General features: G+C 35.3%; 1 pseudogene; it reads left to right on the forward strand.

Annotated features, from left to right (window-relative positions):
• Window positions 1-4,760: 4,760 nt before the first annotated feature.
• Window positions 4,761-17,331, forward strand: LOC114730956 (importin beta-like SAD2; annotated as a pseudogene).
• The last annotated feature ends 388 nt before the right edge of the window (window positions 17,332-17,719 follow it).

A 17,719-nucleotide genomic window follows, 5' to 3' on the forward strand; every position in this document is an offset into this window, starting at 1 on the left:
ATTTGTATCTTCACCCATTTGCTATCGACTCTCTAAGCCAAATCAGCATTCATGTCATAGTCTTAAGTCAAACAAATGATCAACATTGCAATAGTTAATGGTCTGAAAATTTTTGCAACCTTTTGAAAACTTCATGTGTATTTTTACACTCAAGATATGTTTATGGTACCAAGCATATATTTGGAAAAAATTCATGTGTATATTTGCATTTTAACCCAAATATATTTGATAGCTACAACAACTTGTGTTATTTTCATTTGATTCTTGTGTATATGGTATTATTAAAAAAAAAAACCCTAGCCCTAATTTAGAGATCTTAGAACCATTGTTCACTGCAGTTGGTACATTGTCTTTGCTTGTGGCAAACTAGTCCCCTTATATAGGGGAGGTGGAGGGTTCTATCCCTAGAGCTAGTTTGGCCTCTTTTTTAAGTTCTATCCCCCTTGCAAGTGGCTTCTTCCTGATGTTGGTTGGATTACAGTAAACACTTATGGTTCTTGTCATGGAAACCCAGGAATGGCTAGTTGCGGAGGTTTGTTGCTGAGCGATAAAGGAGAGTGGATCTGTGGCTTTGCTAAAAAGATTGGGTTTTGTGGGGTGGTAGAGGCGGAAAGCCAGTGGATGTGAAAAGAGTTAGAGCTAGCTTGGCATTGTGACTTCCGAAAGATAATTGTTGAATCTGACCCAGAAATTTTGGTTCAAAGTTATAAAGGGGAACAAGGATGAGTCAAGTTTTATCCCAGCAATTCTTCAACGCATTCTGATTTTGATGGGAAGAGAGTGGATTGTTCGTATTAGGAAAATTGGTAGGGAGGTCAACTGTTGTGCTGATGCTTTAGCAAGATTGGGTTTTGATTTAAAGGAGGAAGAATGTTTGTGGGAAGAAACTCATGCTCAGTTGAAGGATCTGCTCGAGAAGTAGGGGTGCGCATGAAACCTAAATGCCCGCTAAGCCCGCCTGAGCCTGAAAAAAAATTACCCAACCCAGCTCGAAAAAAAAAGAGCCCGAGAAGGAATGGGCATCTTTGGGCTGGGTATTTCATGGGTAGGGTTAGGCATCGGGCAGGACATGCTACCCTGCCCATTTGGCCCTGCCCAGATTATATATATTATAATTTATGAAATAATATTAATATATTACATTTCTTTACCTAAAAAAAAAGTTATTTCCCTCCTCTTTGCAATTTAATTTATTATTATTACATATCTATTAGTTTTCCATTTTAAGGGATCTAATTCTTCTAAAGAAGCAGTAGTATCTTGCTTTTAACTTGTTCTTCGTGAGCTTTATTAGGTATATTCTATTGTGTGTTGCTATTGTAATGTTGGCTATTTATAAATCAATCTTCCCCTCTTTGCCATTAACAACTTTCTTTGTTGGAGAATGGAGTTCATATATTACATATTTGTATAAATCAACAATTCTGAATATTTATACAAGATAGAAAACAAGATTGGGGTAGGAGCATGGAGAGAAAATTGGGGTTTAATTATCTGAATTACATGTTTTATTTTTTATTTAATTTATATTTAGTTATTTTGTATTAATTTTTTACGAACAAGTCATGTAATGGAAAGAAGTCTTTTAGTTGTATGAACTGCTAATTGCATTGTATTGCATAATAAGTATTTACATATTAAAAGTGATTATATTAAATTATTATAAGATTATAAGATTTTTTTATTTTTCTTTTTACAATTATTTTCACCCTATTTTTATATGGTCTATGTTATTCTTGTTAGATCATTGCTTCGGTTTTAATATCCTTTTGTAATCTTTTAGGTAACATTTAATTTTTGCCACTTGAATTGATAATCAAGCTTTTGTTACATCGCCATCCCTGGCTCCCAATAGAATATCTCAATGTGCTCCAACCCCTCTTCAATTTTTTCAGATGTTTTATTCTTTTTTCAACTTTCTGGAGATTGATACAAAATGTTTGAATTTCAAGACTTGAATTACAATCTTGAGAATTGTTTTGTTCTAAATGGATTATGAATATTATTTATTGGAATATTTGCTAAGACCTGTTTTGAATTATTTCTCGATAATTTCAATATGTGAAAATGTAAAATTATGAAATGTAATTTTCAGGGATGAAAGTTTTTTACATGTGATATCAGTAAGTCATCACCATTTGGGCAGCAAAGCCCGCCCATGCCTAGTCCAAAATGGTTAAGGCTTCTATGAGCAGAGTCGGGTAGCGGCTTGCAAAATGCAGCCCGTTCGTATTTCGGGCTAGGTATCGGGCTAAGGTCCAGTCTTACCTAACCTTGCCTATGTACACCCCTATCGAGAAGGATAAGATGTGTGTTGCCGGTGGTGGAAGGTGTTGAGTTTCAGCTTCGGATTTGGCGAGGCTGAGGCTGGTTTAAAATTCTGAGTTTTCTCTTTTGGGTTTGAGGCCTCTTCTTTAACCAAAAAAAGAAAAAACAATCACAGGGCAAATAAAAAGTTGAAATATAATCGAACCCATTAAATGAACTATCAAAGTTGCTGCTTGGAAATACCCAAAAAATCATTTTTATATTTTATGAGGCAAAATTTTTCTCAAGTAGCTATTGATAAATTAAATTAAACACCCTAAAAAGAAGAAGAATGGGAAAGATGCTGTGGTTGTTGAACCTTTGGCCCCAATCATAGTCATCATTGTTGCTACTTCACATGAAGGGGCCTGCTTCTTTAAGTAACTTTTATTTTATTTTATTTTATTTTTAATTATGAAATACACATTTCTTAGGAGAACTAGCTACAATCACACCAAACAAGCAAAACCTCCAAGTTCTGCTTTCCTTTCAATGAGACCAACAAATGGGGCCCTTGTTTTTCCCAGCTCACGAGCACTTGTAGTCACCCTGGAATATAATAAAATTTATGATTGTCTTTTTTTTTTTTAAAAAAAAAACGCATTATAATCACAAAATCCTTGCGGGTCCCTGTGTAGCAATCATAAAATCCATCTATTTTGGATGAGAATGACTCAGACGCGGGAGAGGAAGAATTTTTGCTTCATGTTCCTCTTGCTGTTGCCCTTTGGATTAGCATTTTGAAAGCCCAAAGCGCTGTTATAAGCCAAAACCTGGCTAACAAGTATCACCACCAAACAAAACAATGAAACATCGTCAAATTGAAATGCCGTTAGATTAGTAGTTGTCATACTTCACTCACAATATTGGTAAATGAAAGTTGATGATTGTTGCGATCCACACTTGAATAGATTGTGGGGTTCCACAGAGTCAGGTTTTTTTTTTTTAAAATGGTGATGGTAACCTTCAAAAGCAATTAGGAGCTATTTGAAATGATTTATAAGCAATTTCTTAATCATGATCTATGAAAGACAAAATAAGCATGTAAGAATAAATTTATCTTACGTGAAACATACTTATAAGTGCTTATAAATGTAATTTCAAACATACCCTTTATAAGGAAAGTGCTTGCTTGGAGCTGCATATTACAGGCACATTTATGTAAGTCAAGACAAAACTTTTTTAATATACTTGTCTTGTACACTTCAAATTACGGTTGAAAAGCTACTTTTAAAGGCTCTAGCCGTCATTCCAAATAAACTCTATTATGCGAGGAGTTTTGACTCACATAAATTCTCATAAACCTTGGTTTATATAGCTAACACTTTTTAATGTTGGAATCCCCATAAAGTTTGATGCCTCTCAAGATACCATATGCTTCAATAGTAGTGTTTTGGGATGAATCCCAACTTTGTCGTTAAGCAGCATAGCCAAACCGCTTACCTTATTAAGGGTTCCAAATTTTATACTAACTTCGATTTTTAACAGAAGAATTTGTATAACTTTTATTTTAATCTTAAATATAAGACTTTAATCCACTTTATCTTTCATATTTATTTATTTATTCATTTAGAATAGTTCTTTTAATAATGGTAGTTTTAGTTAATATACTTAATTAACAAAGATATTTTAGAAAAAAAACACATATTTATTACAAATTACTAATTTAACTTATTTTTTTAATTTATTCAAATTGGTCAACTAGTTTTTATATTTAGAATCGGAGGTAATATTATCAAGTGTTAATGTCCTTCATATGTCAACGAAGGGAGCAGGTGACCCGTAAACAGATAGACAAAAATCCTCAAATTTTTCGCAACACATGGGCGCCAGGCCGCCAGTGAGGTTGGTGCATTGTTGGCCAACAAAAAGTAGGTTGGTTTAAAAACAAAAATTAAAGAGAAAAAAAGGTAAAAGTACATCTTTTGTAATATAATTGATTGATATAATATTCTAATTTAATTCCTTAATCTTATAAATTGTTTTTTAATCCTCTAATATAAATTTTTTTAACAAAAAAAATGCTATCATCAAAACTTTAAACATTGATAAAATATTCATAAATACTGAGTCGTTGGGTTTAATTTTAAAATACAACAATACCGATCACAAAAGCTTATTATTTGAGACTAATTAAAAAGCGTTTTGATTAGTTTTTTAAAAATAAATTTATGAATATAAAAGAAATTTTGTCTCTCTTAGGATGGTAAATGCCCATAATGATCTTAGAATTCTAGGACTAAAAAAATATTTTATAAAATTTAAAAATTAAATTAAAATTTTATATAAAAATTAGAGAATCATGTGTATATTTAAAAAATTGACGAGAAAGGTAAGTTGGTTAATTCAGGTTAAATGGAAAAAAGTATAGTTAAAAAGTTAAAACCCGTAAGCCCTAGTGTTTTGTTCAGCTGAGCCTTCCTTCATCATTGTCGCTGCCTGGAGCTCTCTGTTCCATCCGCTATTTCTTTAGGTAGCTGGTCTAAACCCTAGAGCACGCACCATCTCCAGTCATCAATTTGGAACTAGGGTTTAGATTTTTGATATTTTTTCCTATATATTTTTTCTTACTTGTAATCTTCGAGTTCATTTTGATTCACTGTGGTTGTGATCGTTGAGATTATGGATCTTCCTAGTCTGGTTGTTATACTTCAAGCTGCTCTTAGCCCGAATCCCAATGAACGTAAGGCAGCCGAGCAAAGCCTTGATCAGGTGCATCTCTATGTTATTGGAGTTCCTCTGGTTTGCTTTATCATCACTCAGTTTCGTCTTTATTGTCAGAATTGTGCCTGGTCTTTTTTTTTTTTTTTTCCACAACCCTTTTACTCAATTGAATTTTTCTTTTCTCCAGGAAGACTCGTCTTTAGCAATTACATTGTGTGTTTTGTAATTTTCACTTGTAATTTTCAGAGCTTGAGCTTGAGGACTTCCACAGCAGTGTCTCTTTTGGCTTAAGTTGTGAACTGTGTTGTCATTGCAAATAATTGTGCTATGATTTGATGTGTGCTCTAGTTTATATATGGTTTTCTTTATATACAGTTTCAGTATGCCCCTCAGCATCTGGTGAGGCTGCTGCAAATTATCGTTGACAACAACTGTGACATGGGAGTGCGGCAAGTTGCTAGCATTCATTTCAAGAACTTCATTGCAAAATATTGGTCTCCGCTTGATTCTGGTATGCTTTTGTAAACATGTTAGAGTCAGAAAATTGACTCTGTTGATTCATTACACTTTTTTGGGTTCATGTAGATGCCCAGCAGAAGATCTCACAGAGTGATAAGGCAGTGGTGAGGGACCATATTCTTGTGTTTGTGGCTCAAGTTCCTCCCTTGTTAAGGTACACTAGTTGAACTGTGGTCTTTGTTAATTTTTCTTGTAACATGTTTACCGTGCAATCCCATGTAATTTATATTAGTAGGATTTTCTGAGTGTGTTTAATTCAACTAAACACATAGGCAGAGGCTTTGAGGATTTTGTGTTTCTCTTCTATTCTATGTCCGAATTTCTTTGTATTGACCATCCATGTTTACACGTTGTCTAGGGTGCAACTTGGTGAGTGCCTGAAGACTATTATACATTCAGATTATCCTGAGCAGTGGCCAGGACTTCTTGACTGGGTGAAACATAACTTACAGGATCAACAAGTCTATGGTGCTTTATTTGTTCTTCGGATTCTTTCTAGGAAATATGAGTAAGTTTTTGCTTTTCTTTCTAAAGTCTGAAATGCAAACTTATTTTAGTTGAAAGAATTTGTTCGTTGTCCTACCTTGTGTTCGCAATATTGTTTATAATTTGAGTTCTCAATTAGAATACAAGGGTATAACTTGTATACACTTTTGGTGACTGTTTCCCTCGAGTTGCTAATGCTGTGCAATAAATACGATGTTTTCCAAACCACAGGAGTCTTATCCTGAGTTGTAATTATTGTATTTTGTGCTGTTAAGGTTGCCTCTTTATTTTATAGCTTTCTGTTAATACAGTTGTATTTTATCTTATTTATTTTTTGTCTGTCCAGAAGTAATCTCTTGCTGGGTTTAAATATTGATTTGGTGATGTCATCTTGTAGCCTTTCTTGATATAATTACCTTGCATACTTGCTCAGTAATTATAAATGTCTTTTGAGCTGTTAAAGAAAATAAATGAAAGGAATGACACAATGGGTCTAATTACCCTGCTTTATACATATATAAAAAGTATTGTATATTAAGAAATTCAATCGATATAATTTTAATGTCTTATGTATTTCAGTGCCTGGTTTGACAAAAGATGGTATTCTTTTTTTTTTTTCTCCCTTCTTTTTTATGATCGCTGAAGCATTGTATGGTTGACAAAGATTGTATGTTCCCTTTTATGTTGCTGAAAAGTATTGGTTTTATCCCCCTTTTCTTTGCTTTTTTCAGGTTCAAGTCGGATGAGGAGAGGACACCTGTTCATCGGATAGTTGAGGAGACCTTTCCACAACTTCTCAATATATTTAACAGGCTTGTGCAGATTGTCAACCCTTCACTGGAAGTAGCAGATTTAATCAAGCTTATCTGTAAAATATTCTGGTCCTCCATTTATGTATGTCTTCTTTCCATTTGCACAATTGAGATGGCATAGATGGCTTTCTTATTTGTGCTTGCGGTTTTCTCAACTTAAGTTCATAGAATTGACGTGCATTTTTGGGTTCATTGTTTATATTTATTCAGCTGGAGATTCCAAAGCAGCTGTTTGATCAAAATGTCTTCAATGCTTGGATGATGCTGTTCTTAAATGTATTGGAGAGTCCCGTCCCATCAGAAGGTCAACCTGTTGATCCTGAGCTTAGAAAATCATGGGTTGGTGGAAGGTGAAGAAATGGGCAGTTCACATACTAAATAGGCTGTACACTCGGTGAGTTTGAAGTTTAGATAACTTAATGGAAATATCTGAGCTTTGCTGCCTCAATTATTTATTTTGTTTTTCTATGGGTGTCAAATTTATCATGTCACAGTTTTGGCGACTTGAAGTTACAAAACCCTGCAAACAGACCATTTGCTCAAATGTTTCAGAAGCATTATGCAGGGAAGATTTTGGAGTGCCACTTAAATCTTTTGAATATCATTCGACTGGGTGGCTATCTGCCTGACAGAGTGATCAACCTTATTCTTCAATATCTAAGCAACAGGTGTTTTTTTGGTTTTTGGGTTTTTGTTTTTGTTTTTTTTTTTAAATTCATTCATTATATTTCTGTTGTCATTCCTTATCAGTCAGTCACTTTGCATAATTTATATCCAAGCTTGCTGTCATCTACTGCATATCCATTGTATCCACTAGAAATTTCAAACTTATGTAGAGTTGTAATCTACAAGTAGAAGACTCTTCATTAAGTTTGTTGGATTGATATATGTATTGCTTACCGTTTAGAAACATAGTTTTCTTTCCATCTTGTGTTAGCAGCACTGAATAGAATCATATATTAGCCTTCTATCTGATGACAGTAATAGTCAATCCTATTCTAAGTTACTCTATGATTTATTATGTGGCTAAAACATGGTGCTGGATATCAATGGTCACCTCAGAACAATCCAGGGGTTACAGGAGTAGAATGTAACAGAAGTAGGTCTAGAAAGATTTAGAGTAACATCAGGCAGCAGCTACTCCCTTAAACAGTCCTCCTAATTATTAACCTGAATTTAACATAAACCTTTCTTTTACAGAAAAATTATGTTACCAGTATTATTAAGTTTGTATAACATATTATTAGGCAGATATGTTATATGCACAGATGATTGACATTAGTTTCACCTTGTTTTGAAATTATGTCATAAGTTCAATAATATTTTGCTAGAAGAATGTCACTAATTGATTTTTTAAAATCCAGCAAGAGTATCTCCCCCTTTCAATATATTATCTGAAAGATGAAAAGAGCAGATTTTTTTCTGAACAATGGCCAATGCCCATCAATCTTAAGGGTATGTACTAATAAGGCAGAAAGTAAACTCTTCAGAAAGGGGGGAAAATAGTAGTGCCATTTGTCCATCATTTACTTGTTCCCTTTCTTAAGTCTAAGTTCTCATTGAGCAGCTAAAGGTCTTGGGTTGAGTGGCTGCTTGGCATGTCTGCATCTTTGTTCATGTGGTTTAGACCTTAGAAAATATGTATTCATCTCCAATTTTAGGGTAAATTCATGGTTGGTGTCAATACACATCTGCTGAAGATTTGTCATGGTTGTAGCTAATTCATTTCTAATCAGATGTGGAAGCAACTTAGTTGTTAAGAAGCTTGATCATATTTAGAATGAATTACTTTTTTGACATTTTATTTTCTGTTGCTGGTAGTTAGCACATTTTTTATTGTGAATTATAATTACTCGATTTTCTCTTTAACCATTTTTGGATAATATATATATATATATATATGCAGCATTTCAAAGAATAGTATGTATACTCTGCTGCAACCTCGGGTGGATATTCTTCTATTTGAGATAGTTTTTCCTCTTATGTGTTTCAACGATAATGATCAAAAGCTTTGGGAGGAAGATCCTCATGAATACGTTAGGAAGGGATATGGTAAGTATTTTGGGTCTGTAGGTATAAAGTTAGAATTAAGATGGGAACATTTGCTTATATCATCTTTCGTCTTTGTGACAGACATAATTGAGGACTTGTACAGTCCTAGGACTGCTTCAATGGACTTTGTGAGTGAGTTGGTTCGAAAACGTGGAAAAGAAAATCTTCACAAGTTCATTCAGTTCATAGTTGAAATTTTCAAAAGGTAATTTTTGTGCCCATTTCTATAATAGATAATTCAGGCTTTTTGGCCAAAAGCTAATTCATGAATTAGATGCCTTATATTGGTTTTTGCTGTGCTAGGTATGATGCAGCTCCTGCAGAATACAAGCCCTACAGACAGAAAGATGGTGCTCTTCTTGCTATTGGAACACTTTGTGATAAATTAAAGCAAACTGAGCCATACAAATCTGAACTTGAGCGTATGTTAGTGCAACATGTATTTCCTGAGTTCAGCAGTCCAGTTGGCCACCTTAGGGCCAAGGTAAAAGTATCTCTGCCAATGTGACTAGTGGCATTTTTCCCCCCTTTATTGGTGAGAATAATAAGAAGACCCTGCTTCCAGGATGGTTTAACCTATATGCATCATGTCCTTATCAGAAGTACATTACAGTGATGTCAAAATCTGATCAAGTATTTTAGGAACATGTCTGCAGAAAAAGAAAAAAGAAGTGGCATTTTAATTGTGGTTTGGCAAAATGTGAACTCCATTGCAGGGCTCTATTGTGCTGGTGTCTTCTGTGGATTTTTATTTTATTTTATTTGGGAATTGTTTGAGTGAAGCATATTTAATACTGATTTTTTCTTTTGGTTCTGCCCAGTCGTGCCCAGTCTCTGTTTGACCACTTATAATTTCCTTCTGATGGGCATATGGATTTCAGCATACCTTTGGGTTGCTTAGGCAAAGCCAATTTGACTCTGAAAAATCTGATTTTTCTTTTTGGCTGGCATAAGCTCTGTCTAAATATTTTACTTTTACTCGTACATGGACCATTTTTAGTTTTTTCCCTGTATTTGGTTAGCATCGTGAAGCAGCAGTTCTAGGGAATTATTTGTTTTATTGAGCTATCTTGTCATAATGCTAGCTGCTGGGTCTGGAATCGCTTTATGTACACCTGAAGATGTTTATATGTTTCTTCGTGGGATTATGACACCATTTTTCAGGCCTTCGTGGTTTCACATTCTTAATTCTATTTGAAAGGAAGGAATGGGGGAGAGGTGTTGTGGGTTAATGGAGTGATTATTTCTTTCATTGTCGTGTTTCAGTAGGAAGAAAAGAAAGTATTTATATGTGCCTAATCTTTTTATTTTTGTAATTTATAATTTATAATTTGAAGTATTATTTAACATATGTTGATAATTGAATTCTATATGTTGCAAGAGGATCCTGTCCCATGAAATTTGATCTCGTGTGATTTCCCTTGCAGTACTTCACCTAGTGAGAGTATTGCAAAGCTGACTCCATCAATTAGAATCCATCCAAAATTTTCCTTTTATCTCTAAAAAAGTGCAACCACACCAGGGAATGGTGCAATCCAATTGATTCTCTCCCTCTGCTTTTTTATGTCTAACCAAACTAAGTATCAGTCTTGCGACAAATAAAGTCAGGTTGAATTTAATTCAAATTTTAAAGAAAAATCTGAGTAATGGCTTTCTGATTGCTTGCTTGTTCATGGTGAAATTCATGAGTATATAAAGGAGGGTGAAGGCAACTGATCCGCCATTCAATCCCATTGAATCAGCTGCCTGAAAGTTGAAAAGATAAAATCAGATAATAAACAAACTCAGTCGCTAGAAATAAGGACACTAACATTGGGCAGATAAGGTGTGTGGAAGCTAAATAAATAATACAAGTGATCTCCAACATATTCTAATCATGGAATATTCCTGCTTGTTAAAAACAGGCCGCATGGGTTGCAGGACAATATGCCCATGTCAACTTCTCAGATAAGAACAACTTCCGGAAGGCATTACACTGTGTTGTTTCTGGAATGCGAGATCCAGAACTTCCTGTGCGTGTTGATTCTGTCTTTGCTTTGCGTTCTTTTGTCGAAGCATGCGAAGGTGCATTATAACTATCTTATTCTTTTGTGTGTTTAGGATTATTTGAATTTCGAAGGTTAATGTTGACCATATATGTATTTCTGTTTGTTTTTGATGCAGAACTGGATGAAATTCGTCCTATTCTCCCACAACTCCTTGATGGTAAGTGGATGTGAAAGTTGTTATCTTAGGCATTGTAATCTAGTTTTCTTGTCAAATGTGTTTAAATAAATACAAATGTGTACAGAACTCTTCAAACTTATGAATGAGGTTGAGAATGAGGACCTTGTGTTTACTTTGGAGACAATTGTGGACAAGTTTGGGGAAGAGATGGCGCCTTACACACTTGGGCTATGCCAAAATTTGGTAAAATTGTTCACACTTATGTCTGCAAGAGAAAAAAATATGCTGTTCTTTAGTGTTATTCTTTAATGTAGTAACTCATTTTCTGTTTATGGAACAGGCTGCTGCATTTTGGAGGTGTATGAACACTTCTGAAGCTGATGAAGCTGATGATACTGGTGCTCTGGCTGCGGTTGGCTGTTTGCGTGCTATTAGTACAATACTTGAATCAGTGAGCAGGCTGCCTCACCTTTTTATTCAGGTTGAACCAACATTGCTTCCCATAATGCGTAGTATGTTGACTACCGATGGCCAAGGTATTTGCCTACAACGTCTGGACTTTTTATTTTTTTTAATTTCCCGTCCTATTTTGATTAGTCTACCTAACGTGAATGTTCTTCATTTAAATATAGTGAATGAATAGATTTTTATCAATGTTTTTATCAGTTATGTGATTTAATTAAATGATGTGATTTGATTTTATTATTTGAAAAAATAATTGAAGAGTACGTGAAGAGAAGGATAGGAGACTGAGCATTTGAAAAATTGAATGTTCAATGTGGACAAAATGAAACAACAAATGTCCTGTCTCAGCCATTCCTGTGCGCCTTCCTTGTCACGAGTTTCCTGTTTATGTTAACCATTTTTGGATGGTTGCATGTGATTCTGACTGTTTCATTTATCAGTCGAAGTAGGGTACAGGAGATGAAAACTCCTAGCCTGAAAGCTCACATGATATGAAAATAGAAAAATAAAATAGTACTAATTCTGATAAACTGATTGACTAAAATAATGGAGTAAAAACAAAAAGAGCAGAACGTAAAAAGAAAATACAATGCAGAAAGGCAACCATACAGCAGCCAAGCAACAGAGTGTCAGAAATTTTTCATATTAAGCTTCTCCGTGTCAGTGAATGTGAAGTTATGAAATATTTGCTTATTAAACCTCCAAATCCCATTTTGCAACCATGGAGTCTGTCAGTTTTCTCACGGAATGAAGCTTGAACTTTTAATTTTACTTGTTCGTCTTGCTTATTTAATTGTTAATCTCTTGTGCTTGCTTACAGAGATTTTTGAAGAAGTTTTGGAAATTGTATCATATATGACCTTTTTCTCTCCAACAATATCACGGACATGTGGAATCTTTGGCCATTGATGATGGAAGCGCTGGCAGATTGGGCAATTGATTTCTTTCCAAGTATGATGCCCTCTACATTTCTTCTCAGTTTATCTCATTTATTTTTTGCTTTATTCATGTTTAAGAATTTATATATGTTTAAATTAATTGGCATCTCCAAATCCAATCTGAGGATAAACTCAGCTGTGCACAAATTAAATGGATTATAACATTACTTATGAACTGCACATTAGAGATAGAACATGGACAATCTTGGTCAAAAGAGATGCACTTCATCCTGTATGAGCTACCAAATACATCAAGGCTGAAAATGCTCATGTTGGTTTGTTCATGTAATCTCCCTCTCTCAAGCCTAATAGAATTACATGCGCTTTGAGGGATTATTGTTGTTTTAAACTCGTGGTATAATTTATATAAGTTTTTTTGTTTTCTCTGTTCTAAAAAAACAAAAATAAAGATCGGAGATATCATACTAACTGATATGCTAACTAGTCTGATATTTTTGTGCTGGAAGAATTTGTTGAGATGAAGGATAACAGCGAAAACCTCCTAGAATTTTCTTCGTTGGCTTTTCCTTTAGTTATTGCTTTATTCGAATTTATCCCTTCTATTCTGCTCCTAATCCATATATTTTTAGAACAAAGCCTATTATTCTCTCTCATGAGTGAGAACATATACTTGCTGAAATCTTACACAAATGGCACCTGAAAGCACCAAAATCGCAGAGATGATTTGCTATTTCACAAGTAGAAGGAGAAAGTGGAATCTTTGAGTCTATGACCATGAAGAACAGGACGACTTGCGACTGGGATTAAAGAACAGAACAGGTGACTTGCGAGTTGCAACTGTGAAGATTGAATGTTGAAGATTGCGACTGGTGATTGTGACAGAGCAGAAATATCCGGCCAGTGATTGAAGGATTTGGGCAACAAAGTGAAGATTGATGATTGAAGATGAGATGCTGCCGTCAAGATGCTAGGGATTTCAGATTTTTTTTTTTTGGGGGGGGGGGGGGGAAAACGCATCGACTAAATGAATGGTCGAAGAGAGGCTGCCATTCAAATTCAAACATTTTTTTTTTTGGTTTTTTTCCTTTTAAATTACACGACGTCATTGGTGTGGGTTACCCAGTTTACACTGGTTTTTCACGGTTTGATCCTTGGCTGGTTTAGGACTTAAGCCAGACCGGACCACCGACGGGTTCACCGGTTTTTTGGTTGAATTGGCTGGTCTGGTCCCCCTTTTTTTTTTTTTTTCAATTGTTAATTGGTAGGTTCTTTCCTAAGTAATTCTCCTATGACTGTATTGTACATGTCAATTTACTTGGTTGTCAACTGTAACTTGTCAGAGCTAGCTCTATGTTCATAGTTAGGTTTTGAGTTTCTCTCTAGTAATTATCCTGTGAGCTGGGGTTGTTCTCTACTCATGTGGGTAGTCCTGTATGCATGGACACGCTCTACATTGTTGGTGCAGACCACCTGCGGTTGCTTTTGTCTGAGGATTGGGACTCTACTTGATATTAGCTGGTGTCCACTCTCCTTAAATACATGAGACATAGGCAGACCTATTGCTATGGCTTTTGGACATAATATTCCTAAATTTTAGTCGAACCCTCCTTTCTTGTGCTTGCATTTTGATACATATATGGATCGATGGTAATTTTAAAAAGGCTTTGCAGATATCCTGGTTCCTTTGGACAACTACATTTCTAGGGGGACTGCCCATTTCCTTACCTGCAAAGAACCTGATTATCAACAAAGTCTATGGAATGTGGTTTCATCTGTGAGTAATTTGTATTACTGTCTGTTAGGTCAGAGCGCAGGGATTAAAAACCACTGTTAACGTCTACAACTTCTTATCAATGTCTTTGTCTCTGTATTTCACATTGTAGATTATGGCAGACAAAAATTTGGAGGACAGTGACATTGAGCCAGCTCCAAAGCTTATTGAAGTTCTATTTCAGAATTGTAGAGGACAGGTGGATCACTGGGTTGAGCCATATCTCAGAATAACAGTTGAACGATTGCACAGAACTGAAAAATCATATTTGAAATGTCTTCTCATGCAAGTGGTAAGGTGTTATTAGAATCAGTATAGCATGTATGAATGAACAAGAGCAGAAAATTGGCTTCTATTGCTTCCTAGGTTATTTTGTTGAGTTTGACAAGCTCATTGGCTTCCTTTTGGTCCATTTACGCTGTTAATTACTTTGCAGCCCTTGTATCTGGAGCTTGTTAAACTAAGCTTTCAGATGTCTGCTAACTTGGAATTGCAGGCCAAATAAACGAGTTAGCATGGTCTGAACCAATTTTTTGTCTGTCAAATTCTACTGTTATTTAATTGTAAGGATTATGAATGGTGTGATAGAGGGTTATCATTATTTTGGTTTTCTTTATATTCTTAGTTACTTTAGTTCATTCAGGTTGCAGTTCCGTCAGGGCTCTAATTGACGCACATTACCCTTTGGAATGAACATAGATTGAAAAATTCTGACTGACTACTACCATATGCTGTTTACTTCATCAATTTGAAGTTTGCCATGTTCCTCATATTGCACTAAATATTTATGCAGATCGCAGATGCTCTTTACTACAATCCAGCATTGACTCTTGGCATATTGCAAAAGCTAGGTGTTGCATTAGAAATCTTCAATCTATGGTTCCATATGCTGCAGCAAGTCAAGAAGAGTGGTATACGTGCTAATTTTAAAAGGTATTTTTTTTTTTAATCTTTTATTGATTTTTTTTCCTGCGAAGAAAGTTACAGAAGGGGAATAAAGACATCTGCAGGGGTTTAAAAGATAATGAACACACTCACCCAAAAAAAAAAAAAAAAATTCAAAGTGCATCAAAGATGTGCTCCTGCACTTCCCGCTTTCACTAATTTCTAGTTTCCTTGTATTGTGCTTTCATCTAGTAACGTTAGTCTTCACACGAGACTCAGGTTTTAGTGTACCATTGTAAGTTGTGACAATCTCTTTGCAGGGAACATGACAAGAAAGTTTGCTGTCTTGGTTTGACGTCATTACTGGCACTTCCATCTGATCAATTGCCGGAAGATGCTTTGGATCGGGTGTTCCGAGCCACGCTTGATCTTCTAGTTGCATACAAAGATCAAGTTGCAGGTTTCTATTCCTTTCATTTCTTTGTTTTAGAGATGTTTCATTCTCATCAATCATATTCACCAAGAATATATAAACCTATTTTATTCTCTTTATCGGTCATTTTTACTGTAATCTCTTCAATCTGATTCTTAGCTGCCTAATTCTTGTAGTATATATTGCACGTATTTTGCAGAAGCTGCAAAGGAGGAAGAAGCTGAAGACGATGATGATATGGATGGTTTTCAAACAGATGATGCAGATGAGGATGAAAATGAATCTGACAGGGAAATGGGAGTTGATGCTGAGGATGGCGATGAAGCTGACAGCAATAAATTTAGAAAGTTGGCTGAAAAGGTATGTTGATATGATGCCTCAAAAAACTAATCGAATCTAGGAAGTGTTTGCATGCAATAAGGCTTTATACGATGTAGGTATTTATGCATGAGCCTCTAACCTAGGAAATCTGTGTTTTCATGATTTTTCCAGACATCGCCCTCTTGAAGTTGTTTTATTTGTTTCTGAACAGTCAGGATCGACTAAGTCAGCTGTAGTGTACTAACTAAATTATGCATTTGAATTTTAAATTTCAAGTGTAGCTGACCCCAACCAGTGGGCTGAGAGTTGTAATTGGATATTTAAAGTATGATACCTCCGTCCTGATTATTCTACGTTCGTTCTCTATTGTTAAATCTTAATCTTGTAATTTCTTGTGTTTATGGGTTCATAGGTGAAGGCATTCCGGCCTGATGATGAGGATGACGATGACTCAGATGATGACTGGACAGATGATGAAGAATTGCAGTCCCCAATTGATGAGGTGGATCCTTTTGTGTTTTTCGTGGATGCTATCAAAGGTAAAGCAGACACCGCCCCTAAACATGGCTACTTCATTATTGGCATAATGTTTATCATTTTCGTTTTGTCTGAAATGCCCCCTGAACAACATGAAATCTTCCTGTAGTGATGCAATCATCAGACCCATTACGATTCCAGAAGCTCACCCAGGCTCTTGACTTCCATTTTCAAGCTCTTGCTCATGGTGTTGCCCAGCATGCTGAACTGAGAAGGGCAGAGATTGAAAAGGAAAAATTAGAGAAGGCTACAGCGGCCACAGCTGCCACAGCTTCTTAAGGTCTTGGTTGTACATTCTTAGGGATTCGTTTGCTTCTGAAGTTTTTGGCTCTTGGCTTACTCTATTCATTTGGTCCGGTGTCGGTTACACAAAGTAGAGGCATTGGTCACTAGCAGCGCTCTATGTGCCCTGAGAAAGTCTGCTTGCTATTTCAATGTTCACAGAGAAGTTCTCACTGCCGAAATCAGACGATCTTGAATTTTGGGAACTGCCGATTATCACTTCCTCTCAAGTCTTAGTTGAATCCTTTGTGAAAGTGCCTATACCTGCTATTCTGCATTGTCTTCTTGTTCCTACCACGTTGGGTATACCTTTTAGCCTTTTTCATGTCTCCAAATTTTGGGTTGATAATATATTTATAAGCCCTAGTCTGTTCTTGGATGAGAGCAGAAGGGGATAAAAGTCTGTAATATTTAAAGCCCGTCACATAGATGGGCAATGCGGGGTTGCCAATGCATGTATTGGTAAAGTTTTGGTGAGGGTTTAGTATTAGCTGTTCTTTTATACACAGTTTTGGCTTGAGAAAAAAAAGGTTTTGTAACTTTCCTTTGGGATGAGAGCAGAGTCGGAGAATTGAGGTGATTGGTTTGGTTTTCGGTTTTGGAGAGCCTTCCTTATTGGAGGTTGTAAAATTTTATTCTCATTCTTTATATTGAATTATTTGGGATGAAGTCATGAAATCAGCATTTTTGATGGTGACGGATGTGATTTCATGCCAAGTTTTGTTTTTTGTGCGAGGTACGGTGCAAAGTTTTAAAATAATCATCCGCATGTATGACAATATATACATAAGAAATAAATTCATGAGTCTAATGGTTAATATGATCACACTGGGAGAATCTTACTACAAATTCCTAATGAGAAATTTTTGAATGTTATTAAAAGGTTAAAATGCCTTTTTATATTTTAAAATAATATTATATTGACAAGAAAAGGTTAAACAATGAAAAATTGACATTATATGGTATTTATTTGTAAAAAATGTTTTGCAGGGGAAAATTTGGAAATATGGAGCGAAAAATTCACAATGCATAATATAATATTTTATTCTAAGTTTAATATATTGATAGGAAATTTATGGGAACAGGACTTTTTTAATTATTTGATTCTAACACCATTAAA

Source organism: Neltuma alba, unplaced genomic scaffold, assembly GCF_004799145.2.
Source record: "Neltuma alba isolate B1F8T4 unplaced genomic scaffold, ASM479914v2 tig00012791_pilon, whole genome shotgun sequence".
NCBI lineage: Eukaryota > Viridiplantae > Streptophyta > Magnoliopsida > Fabales > Fabaceae > Neltuma > Neltuma alba.